The following is a 19,155-nucleotide window of genomic DNA, read 5'->3' as shown; positions in this document are numbered from 1 at the left end:
AGTGCCTGGTTTGGGTCCCGGCTCCTCTTGTCCAATCCAGCTTTCTGTTAATGTGCACCCTGGGAGGTAGCAGGTGACAACTCAAGCTTCGGGGTCCCTGTCACCCATGTGGGAGACCTGGATGGATTCTTTTTTTTTTTTTTAAGATTTTATTTAAGGCCAGCGCCGCGGCTCACTAGGCTAATCCTCCGCCTTGTGGCGCTGGCACACCGGGTTCTAGTCCTGGTCAGGGCGCAGGATTCTGTCCCGGTTGCCCCTCTTCCAGGCCAGCTCTCTGCTATGGCCTGGGAGTGCAGTGGAGGATGGCCCAAGTGCTTGGGCCCTGCATCCCATGGGAGACCAGGATAAGTACCTGGCTCCTGCCATTGGATCAGCGCGGTGCGCCAGCTGCAGCGTGCCAGTGTGGCGGCCATTGGAGGGTGAACCAACAGCAAAAGGAAGACCTTTCTCTCTGTCTCTCTCACTGTCTACTCTGCCTGTCAAAAAAAAAAATAGATTTTATTTATTTGAGAGGTAGAGTTATAGACAGTGAGAGTGTAGAGTTATAGATGGAGTGAGAGACAGAGAGAAAGGCTTTCCTTCCACTGGTTCACTCCCCAGATGGCTGCAACAGAGCTGCCTGAAGCCAGAAGCTTCCTCCAGGTCTCCCCCATGGGTGCAGGGGCCCAAGGACTTGGGCCATCTTCCACTGCTTTCCCAGGCCACAGCAGAGAGCTGGATTGGAAGAGCAGCAGCCGGGACTAGAACTGGTACCCATATGGGATGATGGCGCTGCAGGCGGAGGATTAACCTACTGCACCTGAGTGCTGAGCCCTGGATGGGATTCTTGACTCCTGTCTTTGGCCTGGCCCAGCCTTGGCTGTTGCAGGCATTTGACAAGTGCTTTGCAGATGGAAGATCTTTCTCTGGGTCTCTCTGTTTTTTGTCTTTCAAATAAAGTGGAAATAAATAAAAATGTTTAAATAAACTTGTCTTTTAATTCTATTTTCCACAACTTTTGCAAATACCTCTGTGTTAGCAGCTAAATAGAGAGACATGTGTGTGTGTGTGTATGTGTGTGAATAAAAAAATTTTTAGGAGTAAGAAGAAATAAAATTATCTAAAAATTATTTCGTCTCTTCTTTTTAAATTTTGTTTGGGTGTTTCTTAATGTACTTAATATGGCTAGTAGTTTGTAATTATTTTTATTTATTTTTTATTTAAGAAGCAGAGAGAGACAGAGAGAGAGAGCTCCTATCTGGTGATTTGTTCCCCAAATGCCTGAAATCGCCAGGTGAGGCTGAAACTGGAAGCCAGGAACTCAGTCAAGGGCTCCCACCTGAGGAGCAGGGACAAGTCAGGAGTTAAGTCATCCCTGGTGCCTCCCAGGGTCCTCATTAGCAGGAAGCTGGAGCCAGAGCTGGGAATTGAACCCAGGCATTCTCATGGGGACGTTGGTATTTCAACCAGAGTCTTAACGGCTCTGCCAGACACCTGCTCCACAGTTATCATTTTATTTTATTGATTGATTGATTTTATTTGAGAGGTAGTTACAGACACAGAGAGGGAGAGACAGAGAGGTCTTCCATTTGCTGGTTCACTCCCCAAGTGGCTGCAATGGCCAGAGCTGGGCCCATCCGAAGCCAGGAGCCAGGAGCCTCTTATGGGTCTCCTGCAAGGATGCAGGGCCTGAGCACTTCAACCATCTTTTGTTGCTTTCCCAGGCCATAAACAGAGAGCTGGATCAGAAGCAGAGTAGCCGGGACTTGAACCAGTGCCCATATGGGATGCCAGCACCACAGGCAGAGGCTTAGCTTAGCATGCATAGCACCGGCCCCTACTGTTTTAGATGAACCCATGCAAGTACATTGGGATTCTTGCTGAACTATTCTTTCTGAGAAATGTGTGTGATCTAAAGAGCTTGAAGCCTGCTGACATAAATGCATGGTCAGTGGTCTGTGAAGGCTGCTTCACAGACAACAGGTGTTTTCAGCTTTGTGGGTTCGTGGTTTTATGACCTGATGTCTCTGCCTTTTCAATGTGTGGAACGAGGCAGAGGCAGGAGCCACCACTTGAGAATTCACAGAGCATCTTTCTCGCTGGGGCAAGAGGGGGAGGAGGAGCCAGTAGTCTCATCAGTTCTGTTTATCATAGCCTGGGTTGTACACGTCAGTCTCCCTATCTTTGCAGTCAGCGTCTTATATTTGGATGCTGTTTGTTTTCTACGCAAGCAGCTTCTTCCCCAAAGTATTTGCCGTTTGAAAATCACTCATATCCTTAAAAGACGCTTCTTGATTCTTTACCAACTTGGCTCCAAGGACTTTAGAAGGGAAGCGATTTTTTTTTTTTTTTTGACAGGCAGAGTGGACAGTGAGAGAGAGAGAGAGAGACAGAGAGAAAGGTCTTCCTTTTCCGTTGGTTCACCACTTAATGGCCGCTGCGGCCGGAGCGCTGCGGCCGGTGCATCGCGCTGATCCGAAGCCAGGATCCAGGTGCTTCTCCTGGTCTCCCATGAGGGTGCAGGGCCCACGGACCTGGGCCATCCTCCACTGCACTCCCGGGCCACAGCAGAGAGCTGGACTGGAAGAGGAGCAACTGGGACAGAATCCATTGCCCCGATCAGGACTAGAACCCGGTGTGCCGGTGCTGCAGGTGGAGGATTAGCCTATTGAGCCGTGGCGCCGGCCAGGGAAATGATTCTTGACATGATGGTTGAGTCAGGCTTCGTGAAAGCGAGCAACTGTGCCTAGTACGATGCCACAGTGATGTCCCTCTGAGACTGCCGGGAACGTGTGCCTTCTGAGAGTTTTGTTGCATGAAAATGCAAACAGAGACCTTCTGCTTTGGACTTCCTGACCAAGCTTAACAAAACAGCATTTCCTAATTTTAAAAAGGCAAGGAATTTAAAGTGTTGAACTTGTTTTCTTTTCTTTTTTTTTTTTTTAAATAAAGTCAGAAAGGAAACATCAACTTTATTTTAAAGGAAAAAAAATCAGAGTGCATTTATACAATGAAGCAAACCAACTCCAGAAAGAGTTCTACATGTCTCCCACGTTGACTGGAAGGGCTGAGGGAAAATAGAACTGTCCTTCAGCTTCAGAGGTTCTAAGTGGCAAATCAACTCATTTCAGGAGTGGAAGAATCCCTGGGTCATCTCTCAGTATCAGATTGTACACAAATTTCTCCTGTGAATGTCCTGTCCCTTTAAAGAGGCAGTTGTATGAAGTCTACTTCCCACACAGGGTCAGTTCTTTGTTTCAGTCACCTCTCAGTGGAGGGGCAGCCAGCACAACACCACCTGCCCAGACAAAGCGCATTAGGATGTTCCGTTTTGTTGACCTATGTCTCTCTTCCCATGTTTCTGCACCAATTTCTGTGGCCGTCACTGTTCCTTCCACATCTCCCAGCGTCACGTTTCAGTGCTGATCATAAGCATAATCTGCCTTGAAGCTCTCAGCACTTTCTCATTTTCACATCGGTTTGTTCACCCGGGCTGAGCCTGAGGAGTCCCAGGGGCTCTTCAAAGGTGTTGGTAGTTTGTTGCTGCTCCACGTCGTCGGCCATGTTTCAAATCCTGCCCTGAATGCCTTTTCTTTTCCTCTTGTGTCCTGACGACAGCCAAGGTCTGGTTCTGCCAGCTGAATCTCAGCAAGACGCTTACACCACGTTACAGCTCTCTCAGACTCAGTTTCCCCACCTGCAAAGTGGGGACAATGACAACTGCTTCCTTAAGATGCTTGTTTATTATCAGATTAGCCTGCAGTAATGTTGCAGTCGTTTGGGGAGTGAACCAGCGGATGGAAGATTCTCTCCCTCTCTCTCTCCTCTCTCTGCAACTCTGCCTTTCAAACAAATAAAAAATAAATCTTAAAAAAACATTGCCGGCACTGCAGCTCACTAGGCTAATCCTCGCCTGCGGCACTGGCACACCGGGTTCTAGTCCCGGTTGGGGCGCTGGATTCTGTCCCGGTTGCTCCTCTTCCAGTTCAGCTCTCTGCTGTGGCCCGGGAGTGCAGTGGAGGATGGCCCAAGTGCTTGGGCCCTGCACTCACATGGGAGACCAGGAGAAGCACCTGGCTCCTGGCTTCGGATCGGCACAGCGCTGGCCATAGTGGCCATTTGGGGAGTGAACCAACAGAAGGAAGACCTTTCTCTCTCTCTCTCTCACTGTTTAACTCTGCCTGTCCAAAAAAAAAAAAAAAAAAAAAAAAAAAGCATCACTGACGCTGACGCTTCTTCTCCTTTTGAAATAAATACATAAGTAAATAAATAAACATAAAAAACATCTTGAAATTTAATCCCCGCACATGGGGGCTCAGCCCTCAAGGTAGATTAATCCACTCCTGGATCAACAGATAAGTAGGTTAATGAGCCATCTCAGCAGTGGCTCTGCTGTAAGAGCAAGTCCTCCGCAGTTCCCGTGTTCCAAGAAGGCCTGCAGAGGTACCAGCACCATGATCTTGGACTTGGCCAACTTCCAGAACTGTGAGCCAACTAGAACTCTATGCCTTATGAAGGCCCCAAGCTTCGGGCTTCAGTTCTAGCAACAGAAAATGGCTAAGAGAACAACTCAGCAGAAACAAGGGAAAAAGCTACGGGTCCTTCCCAGTACGGGTTTGCTCGGATCACATCCTGCTGCCTAGGGACTTGCTGTTTCCGTCCCAGATGACACAGTCCCATTTCACGGGCAGGAAGCCAGCGTCTCCTGGAAGCCGCTTTTCCTCTCACCCTGTCTTCGTCTCAGAGTCTCCAGACTTCTCATGTCCTCCAGGTTTTTGAACCTGCTGTCCAGGTTTTGGGCTTAGGACCACTGCAGATGTCTTAAGCGAGAAGTGGCTCCGGGCTTGAGTCAGTTTCTATACTGAACGCGTTGCTGGGCTCTTTATTCTATTCTAGCTACTGCCCTCAGCAAGGTCTCTGTCTGTTAAGAAGGCTCTGTGTTGGGGATGGTGCTGTGGCACAGCGGGTTAACGCCCTGACTTGAAGTGCTGGCATCCCATATGGGCACCGGTTCGAGACCCAGCTGCTCCTCTTCCGATCCAGCTCTCTGCTGTGGCCTGGGAATGCAGTGGAAGATGGCCCACATCCTTGGGCCCCTACACCCATGTGGGAGACCCGGAAGAGGCTCCTGGCTCCTGGCTTCGGATCAGCACAGCTCTGGCTGTTGAGCCTTCAAATGACCCCATGAATCATTTTGAGACCAGGAAAAAAAACTGGCTCTAAAATATGAAAAAAAATCAATAAAGTAAGCATTTAATGAAATATCTACAAATTAAAAAGTATGTTGACATTAATGAGTAAAATATTGATATTCATAAACATAGCAATTACATTTGAAAACCATTAGTGGTGGGCTAGATTATTTCCCTCCAAAGGGTTCTTGCTGAGAAACCATAACTGATTACAAATTAAGGAGTTTACTTGTAGATAAATCATTCAGAGGCAAAATTATTTTGCAAAATAGTTTAAGAAGGGGTCAGGCATTGTAGCACAGCAGAGGACACACTGGTTGGCTGCATTCCACATTGGAGAATCCATTCCACTTCCAATCCGGCTTCCTGCTAATGGGCACCCTGGGAGGTGGCAGGTGATATCCTAAATACTTGGGTCCCTGCCACCCATGTGGGAGACCCAGATGGAGTTCCGGTTTCCTGGCTTTGACATGGCCCAGTCTCAGTTGTTTGCATTTGGGCAGAGAATCAGTGGATGGAAGATCTCTCTGACTCTATCTGTCTCCCTGCCTTACAAATAAATAACTAAAACTTCGGGGCCTGCACTGTGGCGTAGCAGGTAAAGCTGCTACCTGCAGTGCAAGCATCCATTTAGGTGCTGGTTTGAGTCCCAGCTGTTCCACTTCCGATCCAGCTCTCTGCTGTGGCCCGGGAAAGCATTAGAAGATGGCCCAAGTCCTTGGGCCCCTGCACCCATGTGGGAGACCCTGAAGAATCACCTGGCTTCAGTTTGGCCCAGCTCTGCTCATTGCAGCCATTTGGGGAGTGAACCAGTACATGGAAGGTCTCTCTTTCTCTGCCTCTTAAATAAATAAATATTTAAAAAAGTAAATAAAGCTTCTAAAAATTTGCTTACTTACTCTGTTTTTTTTTTTTTTTTTTTTTTTTTTTTTTTTTTTTTTACAGGCAGAGTGGACAGTGAGAGAAAGAGACAGAAAGGTCTTCCTTTACCGTTGGGTCACCCTCCAATGGCCGCTGCGGCCTGCGTACTGCACTGATCCAAAGCCAGGAGCCAGGTGCTTCCTCCTGGTCTCCCATGCGGGTGCAGGGCCCGAGCACTTGGGCCATCCTCCACTGCACTCCCGGGCCACAGCAGAGAGCTGGCCTGGAAGAGGAGCAACCGGGACAGAATCTGGCGCCCCGACCGGGACTAGAACCCTGTGTGCCGGCGCCGCAGGCGGAGGATTAGCCTAGTGAGCCGGCCTTACTTACTCATTTCCATCTAATTGAAAGGCAGAACAACAAAGAGAGAGAGCGAGAACAAGGAGAGTAATTTTCTATCCATTGATTTTCTTGCCAAATGTCCACAACAGCCAGGGTTGGACCAAGAGCCAAAACCAGGTGCCTGGAACTCCATATGGGTCTCCCAGTTAGGTGGCAGGGGCCCAAACACTGGAGCAATATCTGATTGTCCCAGTACCATGTTTTAAGCAGCCCAATCTTTCCCTGTTGATCTTTAGTAACTAAGCACTCTATTACCAGTAAAGGCCCCATATATGCACGGGTGTTTCTGGACTCTTAAGTGCCACTGTTCTGTCCGCTTATTTCTGGGCCAATATACACATCTTTAACTTTAGAGAGAGAAAGATCTTTTACCTGCTGATTCATTCCTCAAGTGCCTACAAAAACTGGGACTGTGCCAGGCTGAGATCAGGAGCCAGGGGCTCCCACGTGGGTGGCAGGAATACAAGTACTTTAGCCATCACCTGGTGCCTTCCAGAGTGTGCAACAGCAGGAAGCTGTAATTGGAACCAGAGCCAGGTGTCCCAAGTTTCCCAGGTGTCCCAAGTGGTGTCTAAATGGTTGCACCATGGGCCTGACCCATCTTCAGAACTTTATGTCATGATATTTGCAATGGCAAGGTCCTCATCATACTCTATCCACAGTCTTCATAATTCATGAGCCTTTATTCTTCTATCTAAATTTTAGATTTGACTTGCCAACTTCTATGAAAAATCCCATTAGAATTTTTGTTGAAATACTTTTAATTTATCAGTCAACTTAGAGGAATTGATATCACTTTTTAAAAAAATGTTTATTTATTTATTTGAAAGAGTTACAGAGAGAGAGAGGGAGAGACAGAGAGAGATCTTTCATCTGCTGGTTCACTCTCCAGATGGCCTCAATGGCTGGGGCTGGGCCAGGCCAAAGCCAGGAGCCTGGAACTCCCTCGGGGTCTTCCACAAGGGTACATGGGCCCAAATACTTGGACCATTTTCTGTTGCTTTCCCAGGTACATCAGCAGGGTGTGGATCAGAAGTGGAGCAGGCACTGGCCCTGTAGTTAAGCATCTGCCTTTGGCACTGGCATCCCGCATAGGCGCTGGTTCAAGTTCTGGCTGCTCCACTTCTGATCCAGCTCTCTGCTATGGCCTGGAAAAGCAGTAGAAGATGGCCCAAGTGTTTGGGCCCCTACATCCTCGTGGGAGACCTGGAAGAAGCTCCTGGCTCCTGGTTTTGGATCGGCCCAGCTCTGGCTGTAACGGCCATTTGGGGAGTGAACCAGCAGATGATGGAAGACCTCTCTCTTTCTTTCTGAAACTCTGCCTATCAAAAAAAAAATCTAAAAATAAAAAAAAGCAATACAAAATATTAACAGAGCAAAAGTTTGGTTAAACAAACAAACAAACAAAAGAAGTGGAACAGCCGGGACCTGAGCTAGTGCTCATATGGGTTGCTGGCACTGCAGGCAGTTGCTTAACCCACTGTGCTGCAATGCCAGCCCCCAAGGAATTGTTATCTTAACATATTGATTCGGCTGGCTCCACGGCTCACTAGGCTAATCCTCCGGCTTGCGGCGCCGGCACACCAGGTTCTAGTCCCAGTCGGGGCGCCGGATTCTGTGCCGGTTGCCCCTCTTTTAGGCCAGCTCTCTGCTGTGGCCAGGGAGTGCAGTGAAGGATGGCCCAAGTACTTGGGCCCTGCACCCGCATGGGAGACCAGGAGAAGTACCTGGCTCCTGCCATCGGATCAGTGCAGTCCGCCGGCTGCAGCGCACTGGCCGCGGCGGCCATTGTAGGGTGAACCAACGGCAAAGGAAGACCTTTCTCTCTGTCTCTCTCTCTCACTGTCCACTCTGCCTGTCCAAAAAAAAAAAAAAAAAAAAAAAAAAAAAAAAAAGTTGATTCTTCCTGCCCAAAAATATGGTTAATGTTTCTAATAATTTAGATTTATTATTTTTTGCTTGAAGAACTGGATTTATTTATTTCTAGGAATTTTATTTTTGCTGCTCTTTAAAGATATATTTCAACATTTCCACTTTCTAATTGTTGTTGATGTATGGAAATACAATTGGTATTTGTATATAAAGTACAAATACCATTGTATTGAGGAACCAAGTGAAACATTTATTCTAATTATTTACTTGCATATTCTTTTTGGTGTTCTGCATAAATAATCATATCAGCAAGTAAGAGCCATTTTTTTCATTCTTTGGAATCCCTACAAAATTTTTTTAAACTTTATGTTATTGCACTGGGCAAGATAATCAAGCTAATATATTTTTTAGGATTTATTTATTGATTTATTTGAAAGGCAGAGTGACAGAGAGAGAAGGAGAGAGAGAAAGAGCAAGCTTCCATCTGCAGGTGCACTTCCCAAATGGCTGCAGTAGTCAGGGCTGGGCCACACAGAACTCAGGAACTGGGAACTCCACTGCATTCTCCCACGAGTGCAGGGGCCCAAGTACTTGGGTCATCATCTGCTGCCTTCTCAGGTGCATTAACAGGAAGTTGGAATGGAAGCGGAGTAGCCAGGACTTGAGCTGGTGCTCTGATAAGGGATGTGGATACATCACATATGGGTGCTTCTGCACTACAGCACCAGCCCCCGACCCACAGTACAGATGACAGCTCACATCCGTGTCTTGTTCTTGTTCTAAGACACCATGTCTTATTCTTGTTTCACCACTAAATATGATATCTGCTATGGATTTGTCTTAAATGCTATTTTTTCCTTTTTCTATCAACTCTCTCCAAACTCACTGAGCTCATTTTGAAATTATAGCTATTACTTGCCCCTTACTGGGCCAGGTGTTTTATGTATTATCTTATTAATCTTCATAATAACCCTCATGAGGTACATTTATTGTTTCTTTAGAGAAGTGAAATAGCTTTTCCACAATAATATTGCTGGCTGGAATGAAGTGATGATGTAAATGCAGTGCTGGAGCTGCCTGACTTTGCAGCCCCTGCTCGTTCCAGAGATCTTTGCCTCCTTTACCTTGAGTTACAGTTGATCCCATACAAGGAATGGATGGAGGTGACAGAGCAGTCAAAGACGGAATGGAGGAGGGGTGCGGAGAGAGCACGGGAGAGAATGGGAAGTGCGGAGAGCGTGAACTGCCCCACCCCAGCATGTGACGTGGAGTTTGTATGGAGCAGGCATCTGCCTTACAGGCATCTGCTTCTCCTCCAAATGTCTTTCCCCAAGACATCCTGGGCTATCTATAGCTTGGGAATCCCACCAGCTGTTGACTGCCGATGGTGACACAGCACTTTCCACTACTTTCTGCTCTCATCCAGTCGCAAGTGCGCCTCTGCTTTTTTTCCACCAGCTTGGCTCCCCCGATGGCCTCTTCCTGGAAGTGACTCACCCTTCCTGCACGTCCTGTGCCAACACTTGCTCTTCTGTTGTACCACACACTCCTGTTTAGCCTTGCATTACCTTTGAAGAAGTCATCAATAGAAGATGGAGATTCATTCAGTGCAAGAAGACTTACTCATTTATTCAATGCAAATAAGGCAGAATTACAGAGAGGGAGAGACATAGAAAGAGAGAGAGAGATCTTCCATCTGCTGGTTCATTCCCCAGTGGCCTCAATGGCCATTAATGGGCCAGGCCAAAGCCAGGAGCCTGGAGCTCCACTTGGCTCTTCTATGTGGGTGCAGGGACTCAAGCACTTGGGCCATCTTCTGCTGCTTGCCCATACATTAGCAGGGAGCTGGATCGGAAGTGAAGCAGCCGGGACTGAACTAGCAGTGACATTTTGACAGCAGGGACTTGAGTTTAGAGCACCCGAGACTCCATCTTGAGAGAACACCCCCCATCATGAGACTATGGCCTGAAACTAACTCTGGTCTAAAACTAAGGCAATAACAGTACACTACATCTTGCTTGGCAAAACATAGAAACTCTCTAGCATGATCGCTCAAGCTTAAAACAGATAGGCTTCACCTGGATTAATGTTAAGATTGTAATTTGTCTATGTCCCACTTATGATTTAGGTCAGTACCTGGACTAATGTCAAGACTGTACTTGTATTGTCAAGATTATAATTGATATTAGTTTCCCATATGCTTTAGGTCAGCTTGACCCTAGCAACCATGAATTCCCCCTGTCCCTAGCAACCATGTGTTTCCTTTTTTTTTTTTTTTAATTTTATTTTTGACAGGCAGAGTGGACAGTGAGAGAGAGACAGAGAGAAAGGTCTTCCTTTTGCCGTTGGTTCACCCTCCAATGGCCGCTGCAGCCAGCGTGCTGTGGCCGGCCCATCGCGCTGATCTGAAGCCAGGAGCCAGGTGTTCCTCCTGGTCTCCCATGCAGGTGCAGGGCCCAAGCACTTGGGCCATCCTCCACTGCACTCCCGGGCCACAGCAGAGATCTGGCCTGGAAGAGGGGCAACCGGGACAGAATCCGGCACCCCTACCGGGACTAGAACCTGGTGTGCCGGTGCCGCAAGGCGGAGGATTAGCCTAGTGAGCCGCGGTGCCAGCTCTCAGGGTCGAGAGTTCTTTAGAGCACGAGCCTGTTCTCCACTACCAGCAAGAAAGGACTATCAATTTTTTTTAGATTTAAAAAAAAAATTTATTTGAGAGGTAGAGTTACAGACAGTGAGAGGGAGAAGGGAGAGAGAGAGAGAAAGGTCTTCCGTCCGCTGGGTCACTCCCCAGATGGCCGCAATGGTCGGAGCTGTGCCGACCTGAATCCAGGAGCCAGGAGCTTCTTCCAGGTCTCCCACGCAGGTACAGGGAGAAAGAGAGACAGAGAGAGAGAGAGAGAGGTCTTCCATCTGCTGGTTCACTCCCCAGATGGCTGCAATGGCTGGAGCTGCGCTGATCTGAAGCCAGGATCCAGGAGCTTCCTCCGGGTCTCGCACGCGGGTGCAGGGGCCCAAGGACTTGGGCCATCTTCTACTGCTTTCCCAGGCCATAGCAGAGAGCTGGATCAGAAGTGGAGCAGCTGGGACTCAAACTGGTGCCCATATGGGATGCTGGCACTGCAGGCGGAGGATTAACCACAGCACCAGTCCCAGGACCATCAAATTTTATCCTTGTGTTCTGCTCCTCTGTTTGCACTCGCCTAGGCACAACAAAACCAGCATCATACATGTTGCTATTGTTGCAGGTTGCAGCTTAATCTGCTGCGCCACAATGCCAGCTCCCAAAAATATATATTTTAAAATATTTTAAATTATTTATTTGAAAGGAAGACTCAATCTGGGTCTCTCATGTCTGTGGCAGGGATCCAAGTTTTTGAGCCATCATCATCTGCTGCTTCCCAGGGTGTGCACTGGTAGGAAGCTGAATCAGGAGCAGAGTTGGGACTCAAACCCAGGCATCCTGATATGGGATGCAGCCCAAGCAGCTTCTCCTTTTTAAAATTTTATTTATTTATTTTAAAGTCAGAGCTACACAGAGAGAGGAGAGGCAGAGAGGTCTTCTATCTGCTGGTTCTCTCCTCAAATGGCTGGAGCCGGGTGGATCCAAAGCCAGGAGCCAGGAGCTTCATCCAGGTCTCCCATGTGGGTGCAGGCACCCAAGGACTTGAGCCATCCTCCACTGTTTTCCCAGGCCATAGCAGGGAGCTAGATCAGAAGTGGAGCAGCCGGGACTTGAACTGGAGGCAGTATAAACTGCAGGCCGCAGCTTTTATCCCCGTGCACCACAATGCCGACCCCCCAAGCAGCTTCTTAATGGATCCACTAAGCACTGCCCCTTATTCAGTAAACACTGATTGAGTGTCTCTGATGTTTCACAAGCCCTGCAAGGGACTAAGGACCTAGCAATAAGACGACAAAGGCTGTACTTGTACCCAAAAAATAACTGTAGCTTGGAATAGGGGACAATGATGAAATAAGGTGGTGCTATGACAGAGTGTAAGTGAGGGACAACTTCTAAGACCGGATGGCCAGGGAAGACATTGCTAATGAGGCCATGTGAGTTGAGAGCTGAAGGCTGAGGGGAGGGCACTGGGTGGAGGAATCAGCAGGTGTCAAGGCCCGGAGCCAGGAGAACTCTTGGCAAGTCTAAGGAACAGAAGGTCTGGCTGGAGCGCAGAGTTGGGGGAAGGGACTGAATGAGATGTGGAGGTAGATAGGGCCAGTCCATGAGAAATAGTTTGAATGTTATCCTAAGGCTGCCATGAAAAGCCATTGAGGGTTTCAGGCAGGCAATAGCATGATCTGCTTTCCCGTCTGAAAAGATCATTGTGGTTGCTGCGTGAGAGGTGGCTTGCAGGGTAAGACGGGAAGGCAGCATGCCAACGATGTGTATCTCCTTTGCATAGCTTTTCAGCAGCCTCTCAGCCACTGCCTGCCTCCCTGCCCTGGCGGCTCACCTGCCACCCCAGGTCTGCAGGCCAGCCCAGCTGCACAAGCTTCTTGGAATGTGAATATTTTGGTCATAGGAAGGCAAAGAGGGAAACGGCTGGTAAAACAAACCTGTGCAATAGGTGGGGCAGTTTTTATTTATCTTGTTTATAAAGAGAACACAGAGCTCACAGGGCAAAGAGCACAGGCTCGGGTCCAGATCTATCGATCTCAAATCGAATGTGCTCTTTCATGACTTTCCATTACTCTGGGCCCTGCACAAGGCTGGTCCTGGTCACACTTGTCCTGGGGTGTCTCTTGGGAAACCATTCTTCTAACTCTGGATCCAACATCCAGCGATGTGAGCAATTATGGCTGACCAGGCACTGCAAGGGGTGCTGGGTTATCAAACCTGATGGACAGAAGTTTTATAAAAAGACAAGAGAAGAACAGAATAAAGTGCATTGTGTTATGCTAGGAAATACTGTTCCAACACACAGAATAATAAAGTGGAGAGCAGGTGCCCCAGAGGATATGAAAGGCACTCCATTAAAGTGTGGGGAAAATATTGGAATTCCATTTTATATGGATACAGATGATACAGAAAGACACAGAAGTGCAGCACCACTAATGTTTAATATCCAAATTAACACTGGGCATTGGGCTTAGACCTATGGAAGTCTCACATCCTGATTCTACAACACAGAGAGGTTAACTTCACTTTTCATTCACTCTCGGTGGACTATGGAAATATGGGTTTAGTAAGAGCCTGGTTGGGGCAGATGCAGTGGTCAGGATGCTGCTCAAGACATCTGCGTGCCATATCAGAATGTCTTGGTTTGAGTCCCAGCTCCACTCCCAATTCCAGTTTCCAGCTGACGTGCTCCTAGGGAGGCAGTAGGTGATGGCTCAAGTGCTTGGTTGCTGCTACTCATGTAGGAGACCTGGATTCAGTTCCCAACTCCTAGCTTCAGGATCCGTTGTAGGCACTTGAGAAATGAACCAGCAGGTTCAAGATCTCCCCTCCTCTACCTCTCAAATAAAAATAAATAAGTAAGTAAATAAATACAATTACAAAGAGCCTAATTAGGTGGATTGACTATAATATTATTTTAAATGGTAGACTATTTGTAATAAGATGGGGAATGTTAACATTTACTTAGAAAAACACTGCTTAGTAATTTTATTTTATATTATATATAATCTATATGTGTACTATAGCCAGAATATGGCATTATAGATTATATAAGTATTCAACATAAGTATATTTTTCATGATTAATCAACAATCTCTTTCATTTGTCCTTTTGTGCACTTTTTCTTTTTAAAAATTTATTTATTTGAAAGAGTTACAGAGAGAGAGAGAGAGAGAGAGAGAGCAAACTTTTATCTGCTGGTTTACTCCTCAAATGGCTGCAACAGCCAGAACTTAGCTATTTGAAGCCAGGAGCCAGGAGCTTCTTCCAGGTCTCTCATGCGGATGCAGGGGCCCATGCACTTGGGCCATCCTCTGCTGCTTTCCCAGGTACATTTGCAGGGAGCTGGATTGGAAGTAGAGCAGCCAGGATTTGAACCCATACCCATCTGGAAAGTCAGCACCACAGGCGGCTGCTTTACCTGCTACACCACAGCAATGGCTGGACATTTTCTCATTTAACCAGTTTAGATAGAAATCCTTCCAAGTGAGAACTCCCCATGATGTTTTCTACTGTGAAAATTAAAGGGGATCACTCATGGAAAGTACCCAGCACGATGCATGCTGCACAGTGAGAATTCTATAAATATAGTTTTTGTTTCTCCAGAAATTTGGAAAAGACTGGGTGAGGGGTTCAGTCATCTGACTGCTTCTGCCTGAGGGTCTCTCAGGAGACATTCATGACCTTGGGACATGTTCCTTGGCTTTGTTGTTCTGATCTTTAAAGGATTAGAACCTGGATATTTTGTGAGCACACTGTGAATAGCTCCACCTTTTAGAACAGACTCATTGGGCCTAGCACTGTGATGCAGTGGGTTAAGCCACCACCTGCAGCCTTTGGCATCCAATACAGGCACTGGTTCAAGTCCCAGTTCAAGTCCCAGATGCTCCACCTCTGATCCAGCTCCCTGCTAGTGCACCTGGGAAAACAGCAGAGGGTGGTCCAAGTGCTTGGGCCACCAGCCCTGGAGGTTGCAGTCATCTGGGGAGTGAACCAATGGGAGATTCTACCCCCCACTCTGCCTCTCCCTCTCTCTGTAACTCTTTCAAAATAAATAAATAAATAAATTTAAAAAATATTAAAAAGAAAAAACAAAACAGACTCATTGACCAACTTCATAAGATCAATGTACAAAGGCAGAATCCTAGCGCAGTCAGATAATGGAGACTGGGGCTGGCATTGCGGCACAGTGAGTTAAGCCTTTGCCTGCTATGCCAGCATCCCATATCAGATCACTGGTTCAAGTCCTGGATCCTCCATTTCCACACCAGAATTCCTGCTAATGTGCCTGGGAAGACACTGGACAGACAGTAGATGATGTGCCAAATGCCTGGGTTCCTGCACCCAGATGGAGTTCCTGGCTCCTGGCTTCTGTCTGGCCTCAACATAGCTGGTTCAGGTTTTTGAGGAGTGCACCAGTGGACGGATGATCTCTCTCTCTCTCTCTCTCTCATGTGTGTGTCTGAATTTCAAATAAATAAGTCTTTAAAAAGAGAAAAACCTCCAAATAGTGGAGACTGCAGCTGTCACGGGGATAGAGGCGCAGTACCGGCACAGAGTAGCCTCTCTGCAAGCAGGGTGACAACCAGAGAATTGCTTGCTGAGCAGGGAATCCGAACAGGGGCTTGTCACATATATAAATGGTATATTTAATGATACTTGTCCGTTCATTTTATCATAGGGACTAGTTGCCAGTGGGCCCACAAAATTGAAGGAAGGCAATTGCTTGGAGAGAATCAGGACAGGGTTAGCTGCAGCTTGGACTCCCACACCTTATATCTAGAGTGCCTACTGTCGCTCCCCGTCTTCGTGGAGGAACGACACAGGACCCTGTGCTCTTCTTTTGTCTGCTCGGCCCTCCCCGGGTTTGCTGCTGGTTCTTCCCGGGTTGGCTGCCGTCCCTCCACCTCCGTGGAAGGGCGGCTCCCCCTGCTACTTTCCCCACTTCCGCGGGGGAGCGGCACACCGCCGGCCGGCTCTCTCGGGGGCTGCTCAGATGTTATCCGATGTTCCCCTTAGATGTTCCTGGTGCATGTTGTCTCTCTCCTCCTTTATAGTCCCTTCCACCAATCCCAACTCTGCTACCCACACGCCGAGTACGCTGCTCTCCTCCAATCAGGAGCAGGATCAGCTCCTGCAGGTTATTGGTCCAACTGGAGGCAGCTGTGTAGAAGTTGTTTACTCCTCTCCCAGCGCCATATTGTGGGAGAGCAGATGCATAGAATAAGTCTTAATTCCAGTAACTTAGTCTAGTCCGAGTTGCTCCCCACAGCCTACCTCTGCTCTTGATCCAGCTTTCTGCTAATGTACCTGGGAGGTAGCAGATAATGGCCCAAGTACTTGGGTTCCTGCCACACATATGGGAGCCCCGGATGGACTTCGGGCTTCAGCCTGGCCCACTCCTGCCTGTTTTTGACATTTGAAGAGTGAACTAGTAGATGGAAATGTTTCTCTCTCTCTGTTTCTCCTCCTCTCTCTGTCTCTATGCCTTTCAAACAAATAAATACATACATACTTTTTTTTTTTTTTTTAAAAAGGCACTGAGGCTGGTGCTGTGGCATAGCAGGTAAAGCCACTGCCTATGATGCCAGCATTCCATGTGGGCGTCAGTTTGAGACCCAGTTGCTCCACTTCTGATCCAGCTCCCTGCTAATGCAGCTGGGAAAGCAGCAGAGGATGGCCCAAGTGCTTGGGCCCCTGCTCCCTTGTAGGATACCTGGAAGAAGCTCTGGGCTCCTGGCTTCAGCCTGGCCAAACCCTTGCTGTTGCGGCCATTTGTGGAGTGAACCAGCAGGTGGAAGGTTTCTCTCGTTCTGTCTCTCTGAAACTCTACCCTTCAAATAAATAAAAATCTCTTAAAAGAAAAAATAAAAACAAAAAAGGCATTAGGACAGGTGATGTTTGCCTCTGTGGCACTAGTTTTTTGGCATGTTTATAGCTAATAACCTTCTAGGTTTCTAATTTTCTCTGATTTTTACTGTGAGAATTTAAAAACCCAAAACACCTAGTACAAGATAACAAACCTCCTCCTCTCTGTGACTCAGCTTCCTCACCTGTATCTACCTGGTTGTAAATCAGTCCCAGCCGCTTCCCCCACCGCCCCGATTATTTTGAAGAACATTCCGAGCGCCCTGATTGTTGTCTGAGCTGTTTTATCCATTCAAGTCCCGCTGGTCTGACAGTCATTGTTGTGCTTCTCTGGTGAGTTTCTCTGCTCTGATCCTACAGTGGCTCCCAAGAGGCATTTTTGTGTTCTGAGGAAGCCCAGGCTCTGATGATGACCGTTATCAGTAAGCAAAGCGGACTCAGCTTACTTTGAGTTCTTCTGAATTCCCCGGGGGCATCAATATGAGCACCAGTTACTGGGCTGCTCTGAAAAGTGGGAACGCCTTGGGGGGACCTGATCCCCAGGCAGGCTGTCTGTAAACGCGGCCCAAGAACCTGCAAGTTCAACAAATTCCCGGAGGATTCCTCTGTCCCACTCGGAGAAGTGACTGGCCGAGAACATTTTCTGAGGTTAAGGTACACAGGTAGGAGCCGTGGTGCTGAAAAACTGGAAAGGAGACTTTCGGCAAACAAGCTGCATTTTTCGTGTGCTTCTCCGTCCTCTTCCTGGCCAATCTCACTGTGCACCGGGTCAGAGGCCCTGAGCTGGAAACCTGTGCTCTCCAGTGACCTCTGTTGTGGGGGTAGCGGCCCCCAAATTATGTAGTGAGGATTGGGAGCCCTGGCTGGGCTCAGGGAGACCCCCAGCTAGACTTGGTGCAGATTCCTGCCTTCCCAGTGTGTAAGAATGCGACAAGGAGATGTAGGGAGAGGAGAACAGAACAGGGTTTACTGAAAGTACACAGACGTGAGCATGGTGACCTCAAGAGAGAGAATTGTCCCCCTAGCCTGGCTGGGGTCATCCCCTTATAGAGTAGGGCTGGTGCTTAGGGGGCGACCTGATTGAGGATCCAGAGGAGACAGGATTTGGGGCAGGGCTGCAGTGCACCTGGTGGTCCCCAGGAAGGTGTCACGGCGTCTGGCACGTGATGGAGAATGAGGCGGAGGTGCATGATGAGGGTTGGGTGTGCTGACTCCTCAGCCCTGTTGGCACAGCATGGGAGATGGGGGGATTTGGGTGGTGCCTGTAAACTGGGTCTTGGGAGATCCTGGCTCCTCATCCCTTCCCGAGTGCAGCCTCACCCACATCAGCTTTCACGGAGGAAGGTGTGTGACCTTTGAAATAGCTACTGACGGGTCAGAAGTCGCTTGTTTCTTGGTTTCTGGCTGTGTTCTGCAGGGTGGTGGGTGCGGGAAGTCTGTCTTAGATCAGTGCTATTCCTGTGCCCACACATGTGCACATGCACGTATATACAGGGGATCTCAAAAAGTCTGTGGAAAGTGCAATCAAAAGATAAATTTAGGGTGGGCATCCAGCCTGTTGGCTGAGTGGGTACTGAGTGGGGTACCTGGGATTGATGACCAGCTCAGCTTCTGACTCCAGTTGCCTGCTGATACGGGGACCTGGGAGGCCACAGTCATGGCTCAAGTAATTGGGTTCCTTTCACATATGTGGGGGATCTGGATTGAGCTCCTGGCTCCTGGCTTTGGCCTGGTCCAGCCTGGGATGGAGCTGTTGAAGATTATTTGGGGATGTGAACCAGAGGTGGGTGCTCTCTTATCTTTCTATGTTAAAAGGAAATAAATAGGGGCTGGCTCTGTGGTGTAGTGGATTAAGCCATCATCTACAGTGCTGGCATCCAGTATGGACACCAGGTGGAGTCCCAGCTCCTTCACTTCCAATACAGCCCCTTGCTAATGCACCTGGGAAATGCAGCAGAAGACGGTCCAAGTGCTTGGGCCCCTGCCACCCATGTGGGAGACCCGGAAGAAGCTCCTGGCTCCTGGCTTTGGCCTTGCCCAGCCCCAGCAGTTGTGGCCATTTGGGGAGTGAGCCAGCAGATGGAAGATCTCTGTATTTGTCTCTCCCTCTCTCTCTGTAATTCTGACTTTCAAATAATTAAATAAATCTTTAAAAAAAAGAAAGAAGAAAGAGAAAGAAATGAAGCATGGAAGGAATGAAAGAAGGTGAAACAAGAAGGAAGAAAGAAAAAGAAAGGCAGGCCAGTGTTGCAGTGCAGCAGGTCAAGCCGCCACTTGCAACACCAGGATCCGATGTCAGAGTGTTACAGAAACCTGGGGTGGGAAAACGCCCTTCGTTCAAACAGGCATCAGACA

The 19,155-nt window shown here is 48.2% G+C and overlaps 1 pseudogene; it reads right to left on the bottom strand.

The window, feature by feature from the left end:
* Positions 1-3,236: 3,236 nt before the first annotated feature.
* LOC108178058 (U6 snRNA-associated Sm-like protein LSm3 pseudogene) lies at positions 3,237-3,671 on the bottom strand (annotated as a pseudogene).
* Between the last annotated feature and the right edge of the window lie 15,484 nt (positions 3,672-19,155).

Source organism: Oryctolagus cuniculus, chromosome 8 (genome assembly GCF_964237555.1).
Source record: "Oryctolagus cuniculus chromosome 8, mOryCun1.1, whole genome shotgun sequence".
NCBI classification, from domain to species: Eukaryota; Metazoa; Chordata; class Mammalia; order Lagomorpha; family Leporidae; genus Oryctolagus; species Oryctolagus cuniculus.
This window is presented reverse-complemented; position numbering and strand designations above follow the sequence as displayed.